This window comes from Saccostrea cucullata, unplaced genomic scaffold (genome assembly GCF_032062105.1).
Source record: "Saccostrea cucullata isolate Sc308-1 unplaced genomic scaffold, CSIRO_AGI_Scuc_v1 ctg3729, whole genome shotgun sequence".
NCBI lineage: Eukaryota > Metazoa > Mollusca > Bivalvia > Ostreida > Ostreidae > Saccostrea > Saccostrea cuccullata.
In genome coordinates, this window is record NW_026932773.1 from 30,743 (window position 1) to 41,541 (window position 10,799).

Here is a 10,799-nt window from a genome sequence, read left to right on the forward strand (position 1 = left end):
GTGTCTGGGTATGACATCTCAGAATAAGTTTTCTGAACTAGAACTTTCTTAACACGTTCTTAAAACATGAAATTAAACATCCCTTTTCCATAAATCTTAAACATTGCTTGAATACGTTTCCGAAATATTTGGAAGGAACATTGTCAAAATGTTTTTGAAACATTCTTAATTAATTAAAGGAACATTTTTCTTAAAAATTATTCTAAGGGTATGTATAGCTTCCAAATATTAAAGATCTTATAAAACATTTTAAAAACGTTCTTAAAGCATGAAATGAAACATTCTCTCTCTGTAAAACGGGACCATTGCCTATACGTTTCTGAAAAATCTGTAAGGAACATTTTAAAAATATTTTTAAAACATTCTTAATATCGCTGTTGTTGAAAACATTAAATGCCGGATATTTTTCGGCCTAGGCAGTGAAAATGTTTATTTTAAACATTAACTAAAATAATTATTTTCATTACATTTGAAGCATTTTAATCATATTTTTGTAACATTTTTTTGAAACATTTTCAAAATGTTTCTGAAACATTTATGTAATTGAGGCACAATTTGATTCATTTATTAACTTTAAGAGTATGTTGCGAGAATAATAATTATTAAAATTATTTCAGAACATTCAATTTAATGTGTTTTCCTTTTTTAAAGCCTTCATTTTTAATTGCTTTAACATTTTTTAATGTTATTTTCAAAATGTTGTATGATTGCGATTTTTCTAAAATTTAGTTTATGAAGAAACAAGAGGCCCAAGTGCCTTGAATCGCTCTTCTGATATATTGTACAACCTATCACTTGTATTTGAAGCCTCTAACCCTAAGTATCCTAAGACCAAAGTTGCATCACCTGACAAAGTTTGATGATTCTTAACCAATTAGGACTACTTCTTGGTCTACATTCTTGGAAAACCCAAAATGCATCAACTGACACAGTTTGATTATTCTAAGCCAATAAATACCTAAGATACTTAAATATAGCCATAAAATGAAGAAAGTAGGTCACCGTGACCTAATTTTTAGTTGACATTCTCTGAAAACCCAAGATGCATCAACAGACATAGTTTGTTGATTCTAAGCCAGTAAGTACCAGAGATACTTAAATATAGCCAAAAATGTCAAAAGTAGGTCACCATGACCTTCATTTTAGTGGACATTTTTCAGAGTCCAAATATGCATCTGCTGACTAAGTTTGATGATCCTAAGCCAATAAATACCTGAGATATTCAAAAGTAGGTCATCTTGACCTACTTTTTGGTCGACATTCTTCGAAAACCCAAGATGCATCAACTGACAAAATTTGATGATTCTAAGCCAATAAGTACCGGAGATACTTAATAAAGCAATAAAATATCAAAAGTAGGTCACTGTGACCTAATTTTTAGACGTCACTCTTCGAAAATCCAAGATGCATCAACTGACAAAGTTTGATGATTCTAACCCAATAAATACCGGAGATACTTAAATATAGCCATAAAATGTCGAAAGTAGGTCACTGTGACCTAATTTTTGGTCGACATTCTCGAAAACCCAAGATGCATCCACTGGGTGAAAAAAGTGGTTTCCCATCATGGGAAACTTTATGGAAACCACATGGAAACCTCAAGTTTACATCATGTTTCCCAGTGGTTTCCGTAGCGGATGCTAGGTTATTCCGCCAAGTTCCCGTGACACGGAAACCCCCTACGCTCCGATTCCATAAAGTATCCCAAACAACGGAAACCTCTGTAAACCTGAAGTTTCCCGAACATCCATGTAGTTTCCCGTAATGGGAAACCTGAAGATTCCACTGGTTTCCAGAATTAGGAAACTTGATGGAATCGGAGCGTAGGGGGTTTCCGTGGAATGGAAACTTGGTGGAATCTTTAGGTTTCCTGTTACGGGAAACTACATGGAAGCTCGGGAAACCTCACGAGTCCTTAAGTTTCCTTGACTCAGGAAACCATATGGAATCGGAGCGTAGGGGGTTTCCGTGGAATGGAAACTTGATGAAATCTTTAGGTTTCTTTATATGGGAAACTAAATGGAAGCTCGGGAAACCTCATGATTCCTATAGTTTCCTTGACTGAGGAAACCACATGGAATCGGTGCGTGGTGGTTTCCGTGGAATGGAAACTTGATGGAATCTTAAGGTTTTCTTTTATGGGAAACTACATGGAAGCTCATGAAACCTTATGATTCCTGAAGTTTCCTTGACTCAGGAAACTATATGGAACTCGTGTAGCACTTTCTGTGTGGCGGAAACTTTGTGGAATTATCTGGAGTCCCATTCCTGGTTGAAATTACTGGGAAACTTCAAGATTCCCTAACTTTTCTAAAGGAAGCAATTTGAAATAATGCGTATTCTTTTAAAAATCTATCAAAAAAATTTATTACATGTAAAAGAAAAAAGCATTACCATTTTATATGTTTAATAATTCATTTGATGTACAAAAACTGTAACTGAATTTTTCAATGATATCAAAATATTAAATAATTTCATATATCTTAGATAAACAATGGAACAGTCTTTCACATTTAAGTCCATTCATAAGGGTCATTAAGTACTTCTTTCAACATCAGTTTCCTGGTTTTCTTCACGTCACCTATGATCTGCAATATTCATAAAAAATTATTATATGATGACAGAATTATAATGCTTGAATATAACTTAGAAATCTGAAAGATCAGTCAATATCCTTTAAAGCTGAACACGATTCGTAAAAGTATTGTGTCCGCCATTTTAGTTCTCGAGACTCGCTACTCTGCAGACCCCTATAAATAGGGCAAGATTTAGAGACGGTTCAGTTTAATCAGACGACACCGGAGAATACGGACGTATGCTATACAAGACTTGGTAGCGAGAATAATAACGTAATACTTCGTCTAATGCAGGGAAGTAAGATACTAAATAAATTTATAATTATGGGTACATAATTCTGTTCAGTATACAAACAACATAGATAAACGTAACTGCAATAAAATATAAACAAAGGTAATGCAAAATAACCAGCACGAACACGGGTCGCCATTCCACGTGTGACAATAAAGCAGTCAGGTGTAACGAATACGACCATTATACCCTAGTATTGATGTATCGTAGATAATGCTATCAAAAATGGCGTAAGCCTATTTACGAGTCGTGTTCAGCTTTAATATACCAATATCAATAATTACTTTCCATGACCATGATACATATGATTTCAGCATTTAATGTATCTCTTTAATATTAAATGCTTTATGATAAGTGAAAAAAATAACATAATATAAATAATGTTTTCAGCCTTATTATGTCATTGGAAATTTAATACTACATGTATCTCATACTAAGAACCCTGCTTTAAGTTTGATTAGTTTGAGAGAAAACATACCCTTTATAATAACAAAAATATTAGGGAGAGATTTTTTTTAATTTTTTTTTTAATTTTCGACCTAGAATTTGATTGAAGATCATTGCAGACCCTCCACCCCATTGCACAAAAGCTAGATTATACCAGGGGAGAAATATACTCTGGACTACGGTTTTAAATAAAGATATACAGTAGATTTTGATACTGACCTTTGACCTAGAAAATTAGTCCAAGGTCACTCTTCATCCTCTATCCACAGGCTCTCTGTAGTTTAAGTTTGAGAGAGAAATATGCACAGAACAAGTGATTTCAGATGGAGTGATGGGTAGACACTGTCTTAGGGCATCCACAGAACAGGACCTAAAAATAATGCAATATATATGTATTACAGTCTATATATACACATGTACTTGTATGTTAATGATTTATCATATGCTGCATTGGACACATATGATTTTATCATGGTTTAAGTATACATGTATCTTATGAGTAATTTTATACCGGTATTGCATGTATGCTTAGTTTATTTAAGAAATAAATAACAAGTTTATAAACTTCAATGGGAGAGATACCACAGATGTATATATAAACAAGTAATTTATTTTTTTTTTTTTACATATATTGACCAACATTATTTACATCCATTCATCATGTTCATGAATTGGCTGATCAAAATTCAGTCAGTTTTAGATCTATACGATATACCATAAAGGACTTTCACATTCACAAAAGTTATTCCCCTTCGCAGGGTCGATCTGGGGTCAACCGGCTTAAGACGCTGTTTTCCCTCTTTAACCGTATCAACTTTGAGGGAAATATCTTAGAAATAAAATTTGTATGAACATATTCATTATGATTTTCATGTTGCCCCTATAATCTGGCAATACAGATCGTAACTGTCCAATATTTTTGAAGATTGAAAATATTAACAAGTAACTTACAGAGGACAAAGTGGGGAAAATGAGCAATATACTGACAATAGGAGAAAACTCTATGGAATGTGAAATTCGTCTATTGGTGACGACAATTCCTGTTTTAATGTCACTGAAAAATTAAGAGACATTTAAAATTTAAGCCCTATTGTCATACACGCATGTAGTTTTTTCATCCATATAACCTTTTAGTATCATAAAATTTACCAAAATTTAATACTTCAAATAATTTCATTGAATATCTATAAAATAAAAGAAACTCCAAAAACTTAGTGACTTGCAGAAATTATTCCTTGAAGAGAAAAAAACTCTTCGCCCAAGAAAAGATAACTCACTCGGATGACAATCGGGTAGTAGCCGCGGCTTTCAGATTGCACTCGGAGGGCCTCGGGTACTACCCTATTGTCATCCGAGTGAGTTATCTTTTCTTGGGCGAAGAGATTCACATTGTGCAGAAAGCAGGGATTTTCGTTAGATAAAAGCTATTTTCGATAGAAATATTTGGAATATTTTAGCCTTGATAAGTACTAGGACATCATTTGTGCTAGTTCATTTCAGGATTTGTGTAACTTTTCTCAAGTAAGTTGATTTTAAAAATTGTGTGCTACTTTCGATTCTTCCCTTGTGTATTTTTATATGTGAAGTAGAGAACAGAGTGGGTAAGATGCCCCTGTGATTAAAGAAGAAGTCTTTAGTGTGCAGTTTTTAGAGCTTCCTTTAAGTAATCAAAATAGCAAGAAATCAGTTAATAAGCATTTCTTTTTTTTCATTCAAATTTTTGGAGAGATCTCAGAGTTTTTTCCTGTTCAATTCAGGTTCAAGACTACAAAGTTTTATTGAAGTGTATGTATTAGAGAACTGATTGTATGTCAATCATAGCAATCATAGCGATACACACATAACATGGAGGGGGCAAATTGTTTCAGCCCTAGCTTTTACATAAAACTTTTTGTAGCTCACAGCTGATATACCACAGTTCAGTATTTAAATAAAATTCAGAATCTTGTTTTTCAGGCAATTGTCATATACATACTATAAATCATGAATGATTTACCACTTACCAAATGACCACATCCTGAATCATCATACATTTTCTATGATTTTATCTCACTGGTTTTCTTTTAAATTCACACAGTTTTCTTCTCTCTGAAATGATAAATTATGTCCAGGTACTATTGCATTCTAATTCAAACTAATTATGTAATAGCATTAGCAAAAACCGGGATGGAAGAAAAAATAACAAGAAGTCTCTGTCGAGACTGTAGCTCTACTGGTTTGTACTTATCAATAACTGATGCACAGAATTATGTATCTTAGTATAGTCTACTTATGTGCCAAGTTATATTGAAATCAGACTAAAATTTAAGGAGGAGTAGTGTTTGCAGATAGACGGACAGACAGACAGACAGACGGACGGACGCATTACTATCGCATAAGCTCTTCTGGTCTCGGACAAGTAGAGCTAAAAATTAGATGCGCTTGTGAAACACAGCAACAAAGTTCGAAAATGCAATTTTTTTTAGCATACAGGTCACAGTCAAGATCACATAATCATTGTCCTTGTTGCCATTTGAAAGCACTTCATTAGTGGAGTATACATACTAAATATGAAGCCACTATCTCATATAGTTCTAAAGTTATGGTGAAGGTTTAAGTTGACAACAGACATTTAGACAGACACACAAATATACAGTTATGGCAAAAGTTTGAACATTATAACTTGGTATACACACAGCCACTTCGAGGTATCAAGGGTAAAATTCACAGCACAGCGGGACTGCATTTTGACTTTATTGTGCATGATTATTTACTTATTTTCTTGATCTTCTCAACTTGAAGTGTTCTGTATTTTATTACGAAGTTTGTAATAAACATAATGAAACATACCCTTTCCCACATCACATCCTGTATCATACCTTTGAACCAATATCAGCCCTAGGGCCTCTGTCCCTCTGGCTGATATTGGTGTCTCGGGCTAGGATGTAATATGGAAAAGAGTATGTATTATTCGCTATACATTGACCTACTCAGGTCAATAATTGTGAAAAAACTGATAATTCAAGCTGATGATTCATTTGCATTTCTTGACATACTATCAATATTAATTCACTATTAGGCTTTTCTTTTTTTTTTTTTACATCTTCATCTCAACAGGTTAGACATTACAAAAAAAAATCTTTTGAGCAGTAAACTATTTCAATAAACAATAAAACAAACATAATCTCTTCAGAAAAGTGGACACGCTTTCACCTACATCTAATTTTATGTATATTTTTCCTCCATATCATCGTCATGCATATGATTAAGGGTTATGCTTTTCGCTACAATCTACAGGTCCAGGAAAATCACTATATTTAGCTATATAGGTAAATCTACCTATATAGCTTTATTTACCTATAAAATATAGCTATAAGACAAAAAGTCGCATATTGAGGCAGTATTAGTTTTCAACTTTGAAATTGACTGAAAACAATTCACCAAAAACCCATTTATAAAAATGTTTCTCCTTTTGTGCAATTGAAATCAAACATCTAAAAGTTTTGGGGCTATGTATAACAGTTAATCTGTGAGTAAGCAGCTACTTTAACAAAGAAAAGCAGTTTTGGTCAACAAGATAACTGATTGGTAATAATTGACCACAATGCAAGGCAATCACACTTAGTCATGCCTCACCACAATTCCAGCTATCCAAACAATAGAGATACATTTTTTGGTTAAAAGGTGTTTATAAGAGGCAATGTTTTTACTATCAATGCCCTAGGTTGTTTTATCAATCCTTTTAAAAAATATATCAGCCATAATTTACATGCGACTTTTTGTCTGCTTTTCATAAAACAGAAACTTATTTTAAAATAGCTAAATAAAGCTATATTATATAGGTAAATAAAGCTATATAGGTAAATAAAGCTATGTAGCTAAATATAGTGATTTCCTGGACCTGGTCTATTCCAACTGTTCTGATGAGGATATCCTTCATGAATAATCGGATAAGCTGAGATTGAAGACACTTTTTGTAAAAATATCGATGCTTTTATCAAAGTTTTGAACCAAAAATAATTAATTTATACCTTTCCATGAGTCGTAAGTTCCAAAAAAAACAAGAGTTGGCTATCCGAAAACGAAAAGTCAGAAAACACATGGATTCAAACCGGATGTTCTACAGTATGAATTTAATTACGAAACCATGCTCGGTGTAACTATCATCATCCGGATAATTTGAGCGGAGGTAAAAATATTTTTTTTTTAATTCCGAAAAGGATTCATTTACATATAGAGAGAGAATGTACATATGGAGCATACATTTTAATAAACATGATAAAAGGCGAAACGTTGCCATTTTACAACATACAGCATGCACATGCACGGTGCCTTTGGGGCCTCCATAATCTAAGTTATGCTATATCACTGTCTCAATTTTTTTCTCTCTCTCTTTCTCTCTGCAATATATACACTTAACAATTTAAAACTTAGGTATCCAACTTTTCAAAATGGCGTCAGAACAAAAGTTGCCCCCGATAGTGAAAATTTGTTGTTGCCAAATATTACAACTATTTACCGTAAAAAGTTAACAAAAATATACGTACACTACTCCTTCATAGTTGGCCATTGCATTTATCACTGTCTTAAAGACACTGGGTGGTGAAATCATCTTAACTTTTCACATTTACCAGCTGCTTACACCTTCTTCTTCGTCCTTCTCGATCCTCCAAAAATGGCGCCTCGGGAAATTGACCAATGAAATAAAGCGCCTACAGAGCGATGCAGGATGGGAAATATAAACTGTTTACATTCACTATGGTTAAGTGTGATAATGAGATCTTATATTCATTGATATTAGAATTTAATTAAGTTCTTCCCTTTTCATGGAATAAAAAGAGGGGCTCCAAAATATTTTTTTTCCGATATGATGCGTAGGGCTAGTATATTTAGAAAAAGCAGAAAAAAAATGTTTCTTGCTTGACACCTCAACTTATTTGCCTTCGGGATATGGGTTTCGGGGCTTGGTTGTTGGTAGTGGCCGTCCTTGCTGAAAGTACCCCACCCCCCTTCCCCGCTTCTTTTAACTGTTACATGCATGATATGAATTATGATTTCACACCATAAGATGTTAAATTTTTAAAAGCACATTTTTTATTGTGAACTTTCCACAGGAATCATAAAAGGCTTGAAAATGGGCTACAATTATAATATCATTATCAAGAACAGTTTTTTTTTTATTTCAATAGTGATGATTGAAAAGTTCAGTGATTAATAATTCATTGCTAATAAATTGTTGTTTTTTTAGGGGGGAGGGGGGATTAAATTACTAATTGAACTCCCTCCTTTTCGGGTTTAATTAGATTTTGAGCCTGCTATCAATATTACTGGTGGATCTGCTAGACTTTTCTGTAATTGCTACATGTACATTGTACTTTAAACTCCTTGGCCTTTAGCTTAAAAAATTGCCCACATCATTTTAACACGTAAAATTGTTAAATGAATCAGAATGTTGAAACCTTTTTCTTAGGAGAGTTATATCTCTTGGTGGAACAAAACTAACATCTTATCAAAGGCTGGAAAATATAACAGTATTTCAGTATTTTAGTCGTGATCGGTATAAGTGAAGTCATGGGAAAGATTATGTCGAAAGTCATCTATACTCGTTGATGTGCAGGGCTGTACTTATATGCATACAGCTTTAGCTGGTCCCGCCCCTGTATTTCTTTAATGTTTTTTTTTTTCGTTAAGAAATCTGGTAAGGTATGCTAAAAAAAATAAAATCCCGGTTAGTTTATAACTCTAACGGAAATTACTTTCCTACAGGCCTGAAGATCGAGTTTATTAGTCACGCAAGTTTTTTTTAAAAAGAGTAGCATATCGGCGAATAAAAATAAAGTAGTGTACAACATAGATAAAGAAATGTTTGTTGAAGTATTGACAAACTTCATACCTTTATAAAATGAAATCAATAAAAACTGCACAAAAATACAATCGTGACAATTATACAATGAATTAATTATACAATTAATTCTTTTAATAGATTGCCTTAGCATGCATTACTTTTAAAGCCATTGTTCTTAAGGAAAACAAAATCATGCAAAATATTATAGACTTTTCTTTATCTTGAGCAATGGCCTTTGGAGAAAAAAATGGCTGAAAATTTTAAAGTTTGTTAAATATAGTGTATGTGCGTTTAAGACCCTACATTGTAATTTCATGCGAAAAGTGCAGGCGTTTACTACACGGGGATCTGCGTACATATTTAATAAACAAAAAAAGGAAAAAAAAACGTTTTATGTGATGAATTATATTATAAACATTATTTTATCTAATAAATGTCTTTGTAGTATGTTAGATTACAAATTTCACGCAAAAACCCATCAACAATATTAAATACAGTTTTGATTTCACATTGATCTATTAACGTCATTCTGATTTAATATAATTATACACGACGAGAATTAAGATCTATTCAATACCTATAGAAAATTATTTAATTTCTAAAGAGGATAGTTTTATTTCAAATCAGTAATGAAAATTGAAATAAAAATTCTATAGTTTGTTCTTTCATTGAACTTCTTAAATGTAGGTTATTTTATAAATATGTTCTCTTGTATAACTTTATTTATGGAATATACATTTTTTTAAATGATAAAAGAAACACGAATCATCATCTTAATTTAAAAGAATTTTTGGTCGGAGACTGTGTGTGTACATGCTCGACAGCAGCCCATTGTTCCCTTTAGGTACAAAACCGTCTCAATTCACATAGAATATACAAAAAATACACAGTGACAGGTGTCTTCGTGGCACGTGTCTCCACCTGAAAAGGCACGTGAGGACAGGTGTCCCTAATTACACAGGCCGACCATAGTGACTTCCTCAAAAGCGTTTTTTTTTTCGGGGGGGGGGGGGGGGGGGGCTTCTCAAGGAAAAAAAATGAAAAGCAACCTCCCACCCCCACCCCCCAATAATAAAAACAATAATTAAAAAAAAAAACAATATTCACTATTAATAGTAAAATACTAGCATGATAATACTCAACCCCAGCCAGGTCGATAAAATGATTCTTATCTGACCAGTTTATATTAATATATTAAATCATATTAAAACAAAATCTTAATCACTTTCTAAACTTGTATTTAAAAACTTGAAACACTAAAAATGTAATTTTGACAAACCAACTGAAGTATTTTTTTCCCTGACGGACTACCCCGGTATATATAAGAAATGCCAACCTCTGGTATCTAACACAAATGCCTGGTAAGGTACCTTGATGTCTTGTGAATACATGTGATTATGTAAAAATAATTCTTCAATGTCAGTTGCAAAATATTGGAAAAAAATTTAATTATTTTATTGAGGAACGTCTCACCAGTCCTTAATCAGTAATCGTAACTTGACATATTTCTTTATTTACTTTTTAATCGATCTTTTTAGTAAACCTTTTCTGTAAATAATTTCATTAAATGAACCCTTCCTTAGCTCTTCCATTTTTTCAAAGGAACATTCATCATAGACAGCTTCAAGAAAGTGGGATCGGAAATGATTGATTTCTACAT